General features: G+C 41.0%; 1 protein-coding gene and 1 long non-coding RNA gene across 3 annotated transcripts in view; one reads left to right on the top strand and one right to left on the bottom strand.

Annotated features, from left to right (window-relative positions):
- LOC133539621 (histone-lysine N-methyltransferase ASH1L-like) overlaps nt 1-17,733 on the bottom strand; it is a 155,245-nt gene that overhangs the window by 15,869 nt on the left and 121,643 nt on the right. The window lies entirely within an intron of this gene.
- Nucleotides 1-17,733, top strand: part of LOC133539622 (uncharacterized) — a 154,487-nt gene that overhangs the window by 22,880 nt on the left and 113,874 nt on the right. Inside the window, exons 4-5 of the long non-coding RNA XR_009803451.1 lie at nt 12,548-12,691; nt 17,455-17,575. This is a non-coding gene — a long non-coding RNA (uncharacterized LOC133539622). The remainder of the gene's footprint in view (nt 1-12,547; nt 12,692-17,454; nt 17,576-17,733) is intronic.

Here is a 17,733-nt window from a genome sequence, read left to right as displayed (position 1 = left end):
TGAAGGTAGAAAAGCGCTATACAAGTACAACCCATTTAAATGAAACACCGGCTGTGTTTGTGTTGCTAAAGCCGGCCGCAATACACAGCTTCGCACCTACAGCTTTCTTCTTTGATGTCTCCAATGTTCATTGAACAAATTGCAAAAGATTCAGCAACACGGATGTCCAGGATACTGTGGAATTATGCGATGAAAACAGACGACTTAAAGCTGGGAACGGTGCTGGAACAAAATGTCCTCTACAATGCGTGACGTCATCATACCGCGATGTTTCAGCAGGGTACTTCGGCGCGAAATTTAAAATTGCAATTTAGTAAACTAAAAAGGCAGTATTGGCATGTGTTGCAATGTTAATATTTCATCATTGATATATAAACTATCAGACTGCGTGGTCGCTAGTAGTGGCTTTCAGTAGGCCTTTAGACTCGCCGAGTTGGTGCTTTTCAGAACACTCGTGGCAAACGTGTAAGAAATACAAATGATGTCAAGATAATACTCAAATGGTTAATAATAGCTGTTCAAAGTTTATCAAACAAACCTTTAACGAAGGGACCACTGCGAACTAATGCGTTGTTGGACTGTGATCCCTTGGACTCGAGTGTGAGCGCCCCCCGCGACCCCAAAAGGGAATAAGCGGTAGAAAATGGATGGATGGATGGATGTTCTAAATAGGTTAAAATCCAATCTGCACTTTTTTTTAGAATATATAACAAATTGGACCAAGCTATAAGCTATAAGGGACGGTGTAGCGCAGTGGTACAGTGGCCGTGCGCAACCCGAGGGACCCGGGTTCAATCCCCACCTAGTACCACCCTCGTCACGTCCGTTGTGTCCTGAGCAAGACACTTCACCCTTGCTCCTGATGGGTGCTGGTTGGCGCCTTGCATGGCAGCTCCCTCCATCAGTGTGTGAATGTGTGTGTGAATGGGTAAATGTGGAAGTAGTGTCAAAGCGCTTTGAGTACCTTGAAGGTAGAAAAGCGCTATACAAGTACAACCCATTTATCATTTAACTTGCGTAGTGTTAAAAGGCAAAGAATAAAAGTGGGTCTTAAGACGAGACTTAAAACACTCCACTGTGGAAGCAGTTTGAACATGGAGCGGCAGAGTGTTCCAGAGCTTAGGGCCGACCACAGAGAAGGCCCTGTCTCCCCTGGTCTTAAGTCTGGTCTTGGGCACCACGAGCTGGAACTGGCTCTCGGACCTCCGAGCGCGCGGAGGAACGTAAATTTGGATGAGGTCCGAGATATATTGAGGTGCCAGTCCATGTAAAGATTTAAAAACAAACAGCAATGTTTTAAAATCAATTCTAAAATGAACAGCGAGCCAGTGCAAACTCTGAAGAATTGGGGTTATATGCTGGTGTTTCCTGGCCCCTGTTAAAAGTCCTGCTGCCGCGTTCTGGACTAACTGCAACCGGGAGAGAGCTCTTTGGCTAATGCCAGCATAAAGTGCATTGCAGTAGTCCAGGTGACTTGAAATAAAAGCATGCACGACTTGTTCAAAAAGGTTAAAAGATAAAAACGGTTTAACCTTTACTAAAAGACGAAGGTGATAATAACACGATTTTAAAACGCCATTGACTTGTTTGTCTAGTTTAAAATCGCTGTCTATAGTGACTATTGGTGGAAAGCGGTGGATTGCAGCTGCCTTTAGTAACCGAAACACAGCCAGTGTTTCTTTGTTTGTTGTGAAGCTTTAACACAGAGCGGTCAAGCGGACATGTTTCTCTACGTCAACCAGCGAGTTTTTGGGTGGGAAAATTGTGATATTAAGTCGGCTCTTACCGGAGACTTGAGTGGATTACGCGACCTCCTCCTGCAGCTCAAAAAGGCAGCTGTGATCTTGGCTCCTCCTTTTTTTTTCATAACATGGTCACTACTGCCTACTTTGTCTTGTTATATTCTTATTTTACTGTTATATTGTTATTCCCATTGTTTTTATTCTTTTTGTAATATTTCTCTATTTTGTTTCCTTTTAAACCCCCATTATTTACTTTTTTACTTTTTTTTTTTTTTTAATTGATCTCAACTCTGTACACTGCTGCTGGAATTTTAATTTTCCTGAAGGAACTCTCCTGAAGGAATCAATAAAGTACTATCTATCCATCTATCTATCTCCTTGGCTTCTCTCAGAGACACTGGCGTTCACCGCAGCCATGCGACTTTCAGGTATGACTTTACAATCTCACTAAAATACTATTAACACAATAAGCAGATAAGGGATCTTCCATATTTATCCTAGTATATGTGTCTAATTACATATGAAACACTCCTGGAGCCGTCGCCTTTTCTTTTTTATTTATTTATTTTTATTTTTTGTGCTTCTCTCTAACTTTCCTCATCCACAAATCTTTCATCCTCGCTCAAATTAATGGGGAAATCGTTGCTTTCTCAGTCCGAATTGCTCTTACTGCTGGTGGCTCACAGTATAAACAATGTTCGGATGTAAGGAGCCCTCACACAGGTGACGTCACGCGCACATCGTCTGCTACTTCCGGTACAGGCAAGGCTTTTTTATCAGCGACCAAAAGTTGCGAACTTTATCGTGGATGTTCTCTACTAAATCATTTCAGCAAAAATATGGCAATATTGCGAAATGATCAAGCATGACACATAGAATGGACCTGCTATCCCCGTTTGAATAAGAAAATCTCATTTCAGTAGGCCTTTAAATTATGCCTTTACAGAGATTCAGTCACGATCAAAAGTTTACATAAACTTGTAAAGAACATAATGTCATGGTTGTCTTGAGTTTCCAATCATTTCTAAAACTCTTGTTTTTTTGTGATAGAGTGATTGGAGCACATACTTGTTGGTCACTAAAAACATTCATGAAGTTTGGTTCTTTTATGAATTTATTATGGGTCTACTGAAAATGTGACCAAATCTGTTTGGTCAAAAGTATACATACGGCATACTTGCCAACCCTCCCGGATTTTCCGGGAGACTCCCGAAATTCAGCGCCTCTCCCGAAAACCTCCCGGGACAAATTTTCTCCAGAAAATCTCCCGGAATTCAGGCGGAGCTGGAGGCGACGCCCCCTCCAGCTCCATGCGGACCCGAGTGACGTGTCGACTGCCTGTTTTCACGTCCGCTTTCCCACAATATAAACAGAGTGCCTGCCCAATGACGTTAGAACTGTAGAATGATCGAGGGCGAGTTCTTGGTTTCTTATGTGGGTTTATTGTTAGGCAGTCTCATTAACATCCTCCCAGCGCGACAACAACAGCAGTCACGTTTTCGTCAACCGTAAAGCAGTTTGTCTGCCGTAAACAGCAATGTTGTGACACTCTTAAACAGGACAATACTGCCATCTACTGTGCATGCATATGTGACAATAACATCTACGGCTTTTAGAGCAGTGGTTGTCAACCTTTTTTCAGAGATGTACCCCCTCTGAACATTTTTTTAATTCAAGTACCTCCTAATCAGAACAAAGCATTTTTGGTTGAAAAAAAAAAGATAAAGAAGTAAAATACAGCACTATGTCATCAGTTTCTGATTTATTAAATTGTATAACAGTGCAAAATATTGCTCATTTGTAGTGGTCTTTCTTGAACTATTTGGGAAAAAAGATATAAAAATAACTGAAAACTTGTTGAAAAATAAACAAGTGATTCCATTATAAATAAAGATTTCTACACATACTGTGATGAGATGGTGACTTGTCCAGGGTGTACACCGCCTTCCGCCCGATTGTAGCTAAGATAGGCACCAGTGCCCCCGGCGAACCCAAAGGAAATAAGCGGTCGAAAATGGATGGATGGATAGCTGTAAATATACTCCTCCCCTCTTAACCACGCCCCCCACCTCCCGAAATCGGAGGTCTCAAGGTTGGCAAGTATACATACAGCAATGTTAACGTTTGCTTACATGTCCCTTGGCAAGTTTCACTGCCATAAGGTACTTTTGGTAGCCATCCACAAGCTTCTGGTGGAATTTTTGACCACTCCTCTTGACAAAATTGGTGCAGATCAGCTAAATTTGTTGTTTTTTCTGACATGGACTTGTTTCTCCAGCATTGTCCACACGTTTAAGTCAGGACTTTGGGAAGGCCTTTTTAAAACCTTAATTCTAGCCTGATTTAGCCATTCCTTTAGCACTTTTAAAGTTTGTTTGGGGTCATTGTCCTGTTGGATCACCCAACTGCGCCCAAGACCCAACTTCCAGGCTGATGATTTTAGGTTGTCCTGAAGAATTTGGAGGTAATCCTCCTTTTTCATTGTCCCATTTACTCTCTGTAAAGCACCAGTTCCATTGGCAGCAAAACAGGCCCGGAGCATAATACCACCACCACCATGCTTGACGGTAGGAATGGTATTCCTGGGATCAAAGGCCTCACCTTTTCTCCTCCAAACATATTGCTGGGTATTGTGGCCAAACAGCTCCATTTTTGTTTCATCTGACCACAGAACTTTCTCCAGAAGGTCTTATCTTTGTTCATGTATGCTCTGGAATAACCTGCCTCAAATTCTCCCCGGCATTGAAAGTAAACAGCTTTAAAAAAAAAGAAAGTAATATTTTATCTGACTCTTTAAATTAGTTTGCTCGTTGATGATTTTGTTTGGTTTTATATTGTGTAGTTATATTTATATGGTAATTATTATTCTGTGACTGTAAATTGTTTGCCTGTTTTCTTATTGATGCTTTTATTTTTTTTATTTTTTTTATTGTGTAGTTATAATGACCGTATTTTTCGGAGAATAAGTCGCTCCCGCCGAAAATGCATAATAAAGAAGGAAAAAACATATATAAGTCGCATTTTTTGGGGAAATTTATTTGATAAAACCCAACACCAATAATAGACATTTGAAAGGCAATTTAAAATAAATAAAGAATAGTGAACAACAGGCTGAATAAGTGTAAGTTATATGAGGCATAAATAACCAACTGCTATGTTAACCTAACATATTATGGTAAGAGTCATTCAAATAACTATAACATATAGAACATGCTATATGTTTACCAAACTATCTGTCACTCCTAATCAACAAATCCCATGAAATCTTATACGTCTAGTCTCTTACGCGAATGAGCTAAATAATATTATTTGATATTTTACGGCAACGTGTTAATAATTTCACACATAAGTCGCTCCTGAGTATAAGTCGCACCCCCCGGGCCAAACTGTGAAAAAAAACCTGCGACTTATAGTCCCAAAAATACGGTATATGCTTTTACTTGTAATTGTATTGAGTTGTGGACCCCAGGAAGACTCGTGGGTTGTTGTGGCAACCAGCTAATGGGGATCCTTAATACAAATCAAAAAAATCAAAATCATGTGATGTCAGATGAAACAAAAATTGGCCACAATACTCAACAATATGTTTGGAGGAGAAAAGGTATTGTTGAGGTATTCAGTGTTTCCCACAGGTCAGGCATCTATTTGTGGTGGCGATGACAAAGAAGAACGCGGAGTTGGAATATAATTACAACACTTTATGTACATATTTATATAATATTTATATTTAATATGTAACTACAAGCTCCATTCACAGAGTCCCATTGCTTTTATGAGCGGTCGACCGAGTCAAAAGCCGAAAAATTAATTAATAAATGAAGAACATTTTTTTTTTTTTGTGGCGGCCGTAATTCTTTTGTGGCGGGCCGCCACAAATAAATGAATGTGTGGGAAACCATGGGTATTGTTAACTTCTTCATCATGATGGACATGGTAATGTAACTAAGAGTTTATAACTGGGTTCGGCATAATTTTTTTTAAATACAGTGTTTCTGGAAATACAGGCTAACATTTCATAGATTACATCTTTTGATTTGCCGGGTGCATTTGTCCACCTGAAACAAACGAAATTCTCATTTGTCCCCTCCATTGTTTAAAAAAAAAATACTTAAACATGTAACTTTAACTACCTTGAATGGGACTCATGCCCCATATAGCAGTGCTTTTCAACCTTTTTTGAGCCAAGGCACACCACCAGCAGAAATCATTAAACGAAACTCCGTAGCTGATACTGACAATAAAAAGTCGTTCTCACAATTGTTGGATATGAATTTAAACCATAACCAAGCATGCATCACTATAGCTCTTGTCTCAAAGTAGGTGTATTGTCACGACCTGTCACATAACTACGTGACTTATTTAGATTTTTTTGGTGTTTTCCTGTGTGTAGTGTTTTAGTCCTTTTCCTGTGCTCCAATTTTGGTGTTTTTTTCCAGTGTTTTGGTATTTTCCTGTTGCAGTTTCATGTCTTCCTTGAGCGCTATTTTCTACACCTGCTTTGTTTTTCACAATCTAGACTATTTAAGTTGTGCGGACGCTTTCCTTCTTTGTGGGTACATTGTTGATTGTCATGTCATGTACGGATGTACTTTGTGGATGCCGTCTCTGCTCCACACACAGTAAGTCTTTGCTGTTGTCCAGCATTTTGCGTTTTGTTTACTTTGCAGCCAGTTTGGTTTTAGTTTAGGGACGGCGTGACGCAGTGGGGGAGTGGCCGTGCGCAACCCGAGGGTCACTGGTTCAAATCCCACCTAGCACCAACCTCGTCACGTCCGTTGTGTCCTGAGCAAGACACTTCACCCTTGCTCCTGATGGTTGCTGGTTGGCGCCTTGCATGGCAGCTCCCTCTATCAGTGTGTGAATGTGTGTGTGAATGGGTAAATGTGGAAGTAGTGTCAAAGCGCCTTGAGTACCTTGAAGGTAGAAAAGCGCTATACAAGTACAACCCATTTATTTATTTATTTATTATCATCGCCAAGAAGCATGAAACGACAGTAACTTTTACTGCCTAGTGGCAAAGCATTAAAACATGCACACAGTGACTTCCTGTTCAGCGCAAAGTAAGCTTCAAAATTAAAGCATGGCAGTATTAACCTGGATTCTATCTAAGCAACTGACAAAATGCACCCATTTTTATTTTTACTAGTAACTAAGGGCATAAATATTTGTTTTAACTATAATTCGATTCAATTCAGAATATTTAAAGGATGTTATTTTTTTAGAACAATACGATCCGAAATGATTCACTGAGTTGGAATCGATTCAGTAACTTTTTAGCAAAAAAAAAACAACAGTGAAATTAATACTGGTTACTGGCAACCGCAGGTGAAGTTTCCTATATTCCTGGTGTTTCTTGGAAGGGAATTATGTATAAGTGAGTTGTGGTGAGGTGGCGACTTGTCCAGGGTGTACCCTGCCTTCCGCCCGATTGTAGCTGAGATAGGCGCCAGCGCCCCCCGCGACCCCGAAAGGGAATAAGCGGTAGAAAATGGATGGATGGATGGAGTTGTGGATACAAACAAGCAAGTAAACACCAATTAATGGGAAATGCATTCTCATCTTACTATCTATTTTCTACCGCTTGATTGATTTGATATTGTTATTATATATATATATATATATATATATATATATATATATATATATTTTATTTTTATTTTTTTCCCAAGATGGCGCTGCTGTAGGCAGGAGCTCTGTGCTCTTGTGTCATCCTTTTGTGTTTCCCTCTTCTTTTCATGTGTTATTATATTTTTTTGCCTTTTGGTCCGGGACCCTTTGGGACTGTGTGACAAGGGGTGTCACTTTCGTGACCTCTGTGGTGCTTTTTTTGTGGACTTCTGGATCTGCCTCCCGGGAGCCTTTTGGCCATGGAGACCAGCTGCTGGGTCTCTGCCACACCGGAGTCGGTTTGGAGGGACTGGAGGAGATGCGGATGAGGGGACAGGACTGCGGAGCTGGCACTGAGCGCTGGGACGGAGAGGCTTCGTGGTGTCTTGGCTGGGTGAGCAGGTGTCGGACACCTCAGTCTCCTTGGACGTATCATCGCTCATCCATGCGGACTGGACACTGGCCGAGAGTGGAGTCGGTTGTCTTGGTTGCTTTGTTGGGTCTGCTCCTGTCTCTGGCCATGCTCCCTCCACCCCAGCGGACGATGGCGTGGAACACCGAAGAGGCCACCACAGTGGATATGTTTCTTTTACTTTTTATTCATAGCTGTATGTAGAAGTGTCTGGTTGTATCTGCTGCTTTAATGTCCTCTGTGTTCTTTGATGTTTGATGTCTCCCTCTTAGACGTACTATGGCTATGAGTTGTTGTTTTTTCCCCTTGGCCTCAGTCTGCACCCCCTCTCCAGGGCCCAGGCTAAGACTGATTTTTTTTATTTTATTTTAATCTTCTATTTTTTTTCTCCCCCCCTTGTTTACCTGTATTTCATCTTTTTTTGTAAGGGGCGCTGGAAGCCGCCAGACCCGTCAGCGATCCTGTTCTGTCTCCCTTTAATGTTTGTCTGGTCTTGAATGGGATTGTGCTGAAAATTGTACTTTTCCTGAAGGAACTCTCCTGACGGAATAAATAAAGTACTATCTAAGCGCTAACGCAGACGAACTCTTTATAGCTGCGCCGTGATCACTTTTGGTCTGCCTATGTTTACATTATTGGGTGTTCTGCTGTTCTATATTTTTACATATACACATACCAGTGTGTGTATATATACATATATAAATATGATTGTAGCTGAGATAGGCACCAGCGCCCCTCGCAACCCCAAAAGGGAATAAGCGGTAGAAAATGGATGGATGGATATATATATGCTGATTATCGGTCCTTCTAGACACCGAACTCTATTTAATAATACAACTCTAACATTTGACAACCAATTAATTAAACAAGGCGACACGGTAAAGAATCTGGGTATTATCTTCGACCCAACTCTCTCCTTTGAGTCACACATTAAAAGCGTTACTAAAACGGCCTTCTTTCATCTCCGTAATATCGCTAAAATTCGCTCCATTCTGTCCACTAAAGACGCTGAGATCATTATCCATGCGTTTGTTACGTCTCGCCTCGACTACTGTAACGTATTATTTTCGGGTCTCCCCATGTCTAGCATTAAAAGATTACAGTTGGTACAAAATGCGGCTGCTAGACTTTTGACAAGAACAAGAAAGTTTGATCACATTACGCCTGTACTGTATATACCTTTATATACATATATACATACATATATACCTGTACTGGCTCACCTGCACTGGCTTCCTGTGCACTTAAGATGTGACTTTAAGGTTTTACTACTTACGTATAAAATACTACACGGTCTAGCTCCATCCTATCTTGCCGATTGTATTGTACCATATGTCCCGGCAAGAAATCTGCGTTCAAAGGATTCCGGCTTATTAGTGATTCCTAGAGCCCAAAAAAAGTCTGCGGGCTATAGAGCGTTTTCCGTTCGGGCTCCAGTACTCTGGAATGCCCTCCCGGTAACAGTTCGAGATGCCACCTCAGTAGAAGCATTTAAGTCTCACCTTAAAACTCATTTGTATACTCTAGCCTTTAAATAGACTCCCTTTTCAGACCAGTTGATCTGCCGTTTCTTTTCTTTTTCTTCTATGTCCCACTAACCCTTGTGGAGGGGGTCCGGTCCGATCCGGTGGCCATGTACTGCTTGCCTGTGTATCGGCTGGGGACATCTCTGCGCTGCTGATCTGCCTCCGCTTGGGATGGTTTCCTGATGGCTCCGCTGTGAACGGGACTCTCGCTGCTGTGTTGGATCCGCTTTGGACTGGACTCTCGCGACTGTGTTGGATCCATTGTGGATTGAACTTTCACAGTATCATGTTAGACCCGCTCGACATCCATTGCTTTCCTCCTCTCCAAGGTTCTCATAGTCATCATTGTCACCGATGTCCCACTGGGTGTGAGTTTTCCTTGCCCTTATGTGGGCCTACCGAGGATGTCGTGGTGGTTTGTGCAGCCCTTTGAGACACTAGTGATTTAGGGCTATATAAGTAAACATTGATTGATTGATTGATATATATATATGACAATTTTAATTTCCCCTCGGGGATTAATAAAGTATGTCTGATTCTGATATAAAATATTTTTTTAATCAGTGATCACTTCCTGCAACGCTCGGTTACTAGAACCAGTGCCTTTGTTCTTGCGACCAACCTTGCTTTGCAACTCCCGCTTTCTTCCGACAAAGAAATTATCGAACACTTTTTTTAATGATCTCGATTACGTGTCGATCCCAATATATATTGATATCGTTTCATCACCCACCCCTAATTTTAGGATTTTCTTTTATTTTGGTTGTGTATAAAATAAGTACTGTATGAGTATGTCTGCTCAATTGCTATATAAATGTCCATCCAAAGTATCGTAAAGCTGAGATTGGGTTGGAGATGCTCCATTTTCTTTTTTAGCTTTATAACCATTTTGTTTTGTTCCCCCTTATCTATGTGTAGAGAATCCAGTCACTACAGTTTAAGGTCACAGGACATCGTTCGGCGTGTTGGTTCCTAAAGCCAACACAAGTCTAGGTAAAAAAAAAAGACTTTAGACTTGCTGCTCCATGGTCATGCACCGAATAAAAGGATCTGAGGCAACATAATTTCAGGCTTGTTTGAAGGATCGAGAAGCAGTTTCTATTAGGCATTGTACTTGTTTTTGACTTGTTTGTATTGATACATTTTATTTTTTACCCATTGCGTGTTTTTATGTTGTCGTTGCAAGTCATTTGTACTTTTAACCGAAATGTGACTGCTCCTGTCTTTGTTTTAAGACATTTTTGATATTTACCTCAGAAGGCTGCAAATAGAAAAGAGGCATTCAATTTTATTTGATATGCCATTGATATTTTTAAATTATTATTATTATTATTTGAAACTCGATTTTGCATGTCACTATTTCCGTTCGGGCTCCAGTACTCTGGAATGCCCTCCCGGTAACAGTTCGAGATGCTACCTCAGTAGAAGCATTTAAGTCTCACCTTAAAACTCATCTGTATACTCTAGCCTTTAAATAGACCTCCTTTTTAGACCAGTTGATCTGCCGCTTCTTTTCTTTCTCCTATGTCCCCCCCTCCCTTGTGGAGGGGGTCCGGTCCGATGACCATGGATGAAGTACTGGCTGTCCAGAGTCGAGACCCAGGATGGACCGCTCGCCTGTATCGGTTGGGGACATCTCTACGCTGCTGATCCGCCTCCGCTTGAGATGGTCTCCTGTGGACGGGACTCTCACTGCTGTCTTGGATCCGCTTGAACTGAACTCTCGCGGCTGTGTTGGAGCCACTATGGATTGAACTTTCACAGTATCATGTTAGACCCGCTCGACATCCATTGCTTTCGGTCCCCTAGAGAGGGGGGGTTGCCCACATCTGAGGTCCTCTCCAAGGTTTCTCATAGTCAGCATTGTCACTGGCGTCCCACTGGATGTGAATTCTCCCTGCCCACTGGGTGTGAGTTTTCCTTGCCCTTTTGTGGGTTCTTCCGAGGATGTTGTAGTCGTAATGATTTGTGCAGTCCTTTGAGACACTTGTGATTTGGGGCTATATAAATAAACATTGATTGACTATAAAGTTATATAAGCCTTGCTTGTTCAATATTCAATGCAAAACTTGTTTGGGTCCCTATTAAAAGGTTCATTTGTTCAACCTTGGCCCGCGGCTTTGTTCAGTTTTAAATTTTGGCCCACTCTGTATTTGAGTTTGACACCCCTGCTCTAGGTGGATTTTATTTGGGGTGAAATGAGCTCCGATGGCTCTTTGTATGCTGAAGGTTGTTGACCCTTTGTATTATTAGGTCCATCAGTGCTAAATATTATAAAAAGTTTGATCACATTACGCCTGTACTGGCTCACCTGCACTGGCTTCCTGTACACTTAAGATGTGACTTTAAGGTTTTACTACTTACGTATAAAATACTACACGGTCTAGCTCCATCCTATCTTGCCGATTGTATTGTACCATATGTCCCGGCAAGAAATCTGCGTTCAAGGGACTCCGGCTTATTAGTGATTCCCAAAGCCCAAAAAAAGTCTGCGAGCTATAGAGCGTTTTCCGTTCGGGCTCCAGTACTCTGGAATGCCCTCCCGGTAACAGTTCGAGATGCCACCTCAGTAGAAGCATTTAAGTCTCACCTTAAAACTCATTTGTATACTCTAGCCTTTAAATAGACTCCCTTTTTAGACCAGTTGATCTGCCGTTTCTTTTCTTTTTCTCCTATGTCCCACTCTCCCTTGTGGAGGGGGTCCGGTCCGATCCGGTGGCCATGTACTGCTCGCCTGTGTATCGGCTGGGGACATCTCTGCGCTGCTGATCCGCCTCCGCTTGGGATGGTTTCCTGCTGGCTCCGCTGTGAACGGGACTCTCGCTGCTGTGTTGGATCCGCTTTGGACTGGACTCTCGCGACTGTGTTGGATCCATTATGGATTGAACTTTCACAGTATCATGTTAGACCCGCTCGACATCCATTGCTTTCCTCCTCAGCAAAAGAAAAACTAACTTTATTATCACCCGTCCCTGTCCATGTTGGTGGACAAAGTCACAAGTAAATATGCAAGCAATGACTAGTTTTTAGTTTCGGTTATGTTGACAACCTCTCGATTTGAGTCAACCAGTCCTAGGGGCGGTGACTAAAACGAGTTTCACCGTACTGCTCAGTTTTGTTTGCTGTTTATTCAATATGTTAAATGATGTGGTTGTAGAAGTGCTCTGCATCATACAGAATTTTTTGTGCAGTGGTGACAACACATTATTGGGTCTATTAGAATGGAGGAACTGATGTATTTTCTATTATTGCCGTTTTAGGAATGATGAAAGCATTCCCTCCACAACCAGAAAAATGTGCACGGCCCCAAGTGAGAGCAGTTCCTGAACAGTTTCACTGAGCTGTGCCCGACCAGGTGCTTGCCCGCAAGCCTGCCCCCCGGCCCAAAACCACATCCGGGAAAGGTACTGCTCTTTGTAAAACTGTATTGTGGGGTAATTAGCAGAGTTGGGAATCTTTTGCCTAGGGAACTTAACAAATTGAATCCGATTCTTGGGGTGATGATTCGATTTAGGATCGATTCTTAATTCAACACAATTATTGGAATACAGTCGTGGTCAAAAGTTTACATACACTTGTAAAGAACATAATGTCATGGCTGTCTTGAGTTTCCAATCATTTCTACAACACCATTTTTTTGTGATAGAGTGATTGGAGCACATACTTGATGGTCACAAAAAAGGTTAATGAAGTTTGGTTCTTTTATGAATTTATTATGGTTCTACTGAAAATGTGACCGAATCTGCTGGCTCATAAGTAAGCGTACAGAAATGTTAATATTTGGTTTCACTGCAATAAGGCGCTTCTGGTTGAGTTTTTGACCACTCCTCTTGACAAAATTGGTGCAATTCAGCTAAATTTGTTAGTTTTCTGACAGTGACTTGTTTCTTCAGCATTGTCCACACGTTTTAAGTCAGGACTTTGGGAAGGCCATTCTAAAACCTTAATTCTAGCCTGATTTAGCCATTCCTTTACCACTTTTGACGTGTGTTTGGGGTCATTTTCCTGTTGGAACACCCAACTGCGCCCAAGACCCAACCTCCAGGCTGATGATTTTAGGTTGTCCTGAAGAATTTGGAGGTAATCCTCCTTTTTCATTGTCCCATTTACTCTCTGTAAAGCACCAGTTCCATTGGCAGCAAAACAGGCCCGGAGCATAATACTACCACCACCATGCTTGACGGTAGGAATGGTATTCCTGGGATCAAAGGCCTCACCTTTTCTCCTCCAAACATATTGCTGGGTGTTGTGGCCAAACAGCTCCATTTTTGTTTCATCTGACCACAGAACTTTCTCCAGAAGGTCTTATCTTTGTTCATGTATTCTCTGGAATAACCTGCCTCAAATTCTCCCCGGCATTGAAAGTAAACAGGTTTTTTAAAAAAGAAAGTAATATTTTATCTGAGTCTTTAAATTAGTTTGCTCGTTGATGATTTTGTTTGGTTTTATATTGTGTAGTTATATTTATATGGTAATTATTATTCTATGACTGTAAATTGTTTGCCTGTTTTCTTTTTGATGCTTTTATTTTTTATTTTTTTTATTGTGTAGTTATAATTACCGTATTTTTCGGAGAATAAGTCGCTCCCGCCGAAAATGCATAATAAAGAAGGAAAAAACATATATAAGTCGCATTTTTTGGGGTAATTTATTTGATAAAACCCAACACCAATAATAGACATTTGAAAGGCAATTTAAAATAAATAAAGAATAGTGAACAACAGGGGTCATTTTCCTGTTGGAACACCCCAACTGCGCCCAAGACCCAACCTCCGGGCTGATGATTTTAGGTTGTCCTGATGAGTTTTTCTTTGTCCCATTTATTCTCTGTAAGGCACTAGTTCCATTGGCAGCAAAACAGGCCCAGAGCCCATGCTTGATGGTAGGCGTGGTGTTTGTAGAATTAAAACTGAGAAGTCAGTAATCCATGCCCTCCATGGTCAAATTCATTGTAAACTACAATTCCCAGAATGCCAAGGTAAAATGGCCGGCAAATTACTAATCGAAGGCACCTGAAAATGAAGGAAGTTCAGTCTCTCATTCACCGTGGAAAGAAGAGCAGCAAGCAGCCACAACCGCAAGATCCACTCAACAGGTTTCTCCAATGGTCGGTGAATACGTTTTTTTCATTTAATGATGAACGAAATGCTTTGTTTGTTTAGCTTAACTTGAACCTGCAAGCTTCTTAATTGTCTTAAATGTTAAATTATTAATAAATTTAGAATAGGAATAAATAAAAATTGCGATTTGGATGTGAACCAATTTTTTGAGCGCCTTAATTAGTACCAAAAATTGTCAACAAACCAAGAAGTGGTCTACTAAGACAAACACAGCTTTTTCTGTTTTAAGTTGTACTCTTTGTGAAGGCAGATCTCTTTATCATTGTAGTGGTTGGTGTGGGTGTACCTAATGCCGTGTCCAATGAGTAGAAAGAGTCCTCATTTGCCCCCGGTTGCAGTTAATCAGGAGAAACATGGAGAAAGCTGATGACTAATTGCCTGCCTTTTGAACCGCAAACAGTGGGATGACAGAGATGGGGAAACATTGATGCGAGCTGCGATGTCGTGGTTGGAAAAGCACTTAAGTTTGTGCTGATCCCAGCGCGATACAGAGAGCCAGCTATGAGGATGGCGGCTTGTAAGAGAAGCACGGATGAATGTTTTTGAAGGAAAAAGACACATGACACCCGCGTCTACTCGGATGTTCACTCGACTCCTGGTGCATAGATTTAGTCTAAAGTTTGGACACACTTGCCCATTCCATTGAATGAGAAATTGTCTTCAAACTTCTTTTATCTTGGTGGATTTGTAAAGCACACTGAAACCTTCAAATGTAAACACCCTCTATACAAAACCAGTAAAGTTGGCACGTGGTGTGATTCGTAAAATAAAAACAGAATAGAATCATTTACAAATCATTTTCAATGTATATTCAATTGAATAGACTGCAAAGACAAGATATTTAATGTTCGAACTGAGAAACCTAAATTTTTTTTGCAAATAATCATTAACTTAGAATTTCATGGCAGCAACACATTGCAAACAAGTTGGCACGGGGGCATTTTTACCACTGTGTTACATGGCCTTTCCTTTTAACAACACTCAGTAAACATTTAGGAACTGAGGAGACCAATTTTTGAAGTTTTTCAGGTGGAATTCTTTCCCATTCTTGCTTGATGTACAGCTTAAGTTGTGGTATTTTAGGCTTCATATTGTGCCACACATGTTGAATGGGAGACAGGTCTGGACTACAGGCAGGCCAGTCTAGTACCCGCACTCTTTTACTATGAAGCCACGCTGTTGTAACATGTGGCTTGGCATTGTCTTGCTGAAATAAGCAGGGGCAACATATGTTGCTCCAAAACCAGTATGTACCTCTCAGCATTTATGGTGCCTTCACAGATGTGTAAGTTACCCATGCCTTGGGCACTAATACACCCCCATACCATCACAGATGCTGGCTTTTGAACTTTGCGCCTATAACAATCCGGATGGATCTTTTCCTCTTTGGTCCGGAGAACATGACGTCCTAAGTTTCCAAAAACAATTTGAAATGTGGACTCATCAGCCCACACAACACTTCTCCATTTTGCATCAGTCCATTTTGGATGAGCTCAAGCCCAGCGAAGCCGGCGGCATTTCTGGGTGTTGTTGATAAATGGCTTTCGCTTTGCATTGTAGAGTTTTGATTTGCACTTACCGATGAAGCGACAAACTATAGTTGCTGACAGTGGTTTTCTGAAGTGTTCCGGAGCTCATGTGGTGATATCCTTTACACACTGATGTCGCTTTTTGATGCAGGGCATTCAATGCTAAATGCAGTGATTTCTCCAGATATTCTGAACCTTTTGATGATATTACAGACACTTACATGGTGAAATCCCTAAGTGCCTTGCAATAGCTCCTTGAGAAATGTTGTTCTTAAACTGTTCTACAGTTTTCTTACGCATTTCTTCACAAAGTGGTGACCCTCGCCCCGTCCTTGTTTTTGAATGACTAAGCATTTCATGGAAGCTGCTTTTATACCCAATCATGGCACCCACCTGTTCCCAATTAGCCTGTTCACCTGTGGGATGTTTCAAATAAGTGTTTGATGAGCATTCCTCTACTTTTTCAGTCTTTTTGCCACCTTTTTTGAAACATGTTGCATGCATCAAATTCCAAATGAGCTAATATTTGCAAAAAATAACAAAGATTACCAGTTCCAATGTTAAGTATCTTGTCTTTGAAGTCAATTGAATATAGGTTGAAAAGGATTTGCAAATCATTGTATTCTGTTTTTAATTACCGTTTACACCACGTGGCAACTTCACTGGTTTTGGGGTTTGTACGCTGATCCTAAATATTCTAAAAATGCTATCATTTAACATTACTTGCGTGAAATGAAAGCCTTATTTTAGGCATACATTGTAAAAATAAATGAACACAAATATCATTAAATACATTTTTTTGTCTCTATTATAAAACTGAAAGTAAAAAAAAAAATAACGAAAGTGAAACTACATTTTGTTTGAACTAACATTGTAAAATCCCCGCTCGCCAAAAGGGCTAAACTTACTTTCACTTTTGTTTTGTCTTGTTTCACTTTCATTTTTATAATAGAGACAAATACAGAAAAGAGTTTGTCTATCATACAGGCCTATATTAATGCAAAAATATCACTTATAGTTACTGACAGTGAGCGGTATAGCTCGGTTGGTAGAGCGGCCGTGCCAGCAACTTGAGGGTTGCAGGTTCGATTCCTGCTTCCGCCATCCTAGTCACCACCGTTGTGTCCTTTGGGCAAGACACTTTACCCACCTGCTCCCAGTGCCACCCACACTGGTTTAAATGTAACTTAGATATTGGGTTTCACTATGTAAAGCGCTTTGAGTCACTAGAGAAAAGCGCTATATAAATATAATTCACTTCACTTCACAGAATTGAATGCCGGATCAAAGAATCACATGTGTTCATGAGTCAGTCTTGTTGTGTACACCACACATCTGTGCTGCTTTAACTCACTGCAAAATAATCCACCATAGGGCCAAAGAAAGTTGTGAGTACCAGCACTTTAATAAAGAAAGTAATAAATAGGACTCAGCGATAAAACTCAATCAATATATATCAGGATAAACATGTAATCGATGTTAATAAAAATGCATTAAATGTTGTGTTTTTTTTTTCAGCTGAATTAGGAAGTTGCAAAGCAAGGTTGGTGGCATGAACAAAGTCGCTCTCTCTCTGGTAACAGAGCAACGCAGGAAATGATCACTGATCAGCGGGAGTGACACGCTAACAGCCAATCAGGTAACAGTATTAAGATTGGTTGCGCCGTGTTGTTGTATTGTGGTTGATTCTTTGCATGGAGTGAGAAAAGAAAGCAAAAGTGAAGAAATTGTGGTTAAAAGAGGAAAAGTCACCTGGAGGGTATGGCAGTTTTTTGGATTTGTTAAAAAAAGGACCGT

This window comes from Nerophis ophidion, linkage group LG21 (assembly GCF_033978795.1).
Source record: "Nerophis ophidion isolate RoL-2023_Sa linkage group LG21, RoL_Noph_v1.0, whole genome shotgun sequence".
NCBI classification, from domain to species: Eukaryota; Metazoa; Chordata; class Actinopteri; order Syngnathiformes; family Syngnathidae; genus Nerophis; species Nerophis ophidion.
This window is presented reverse-complemented; position numbering and strand designations above follow the sequence as displayed.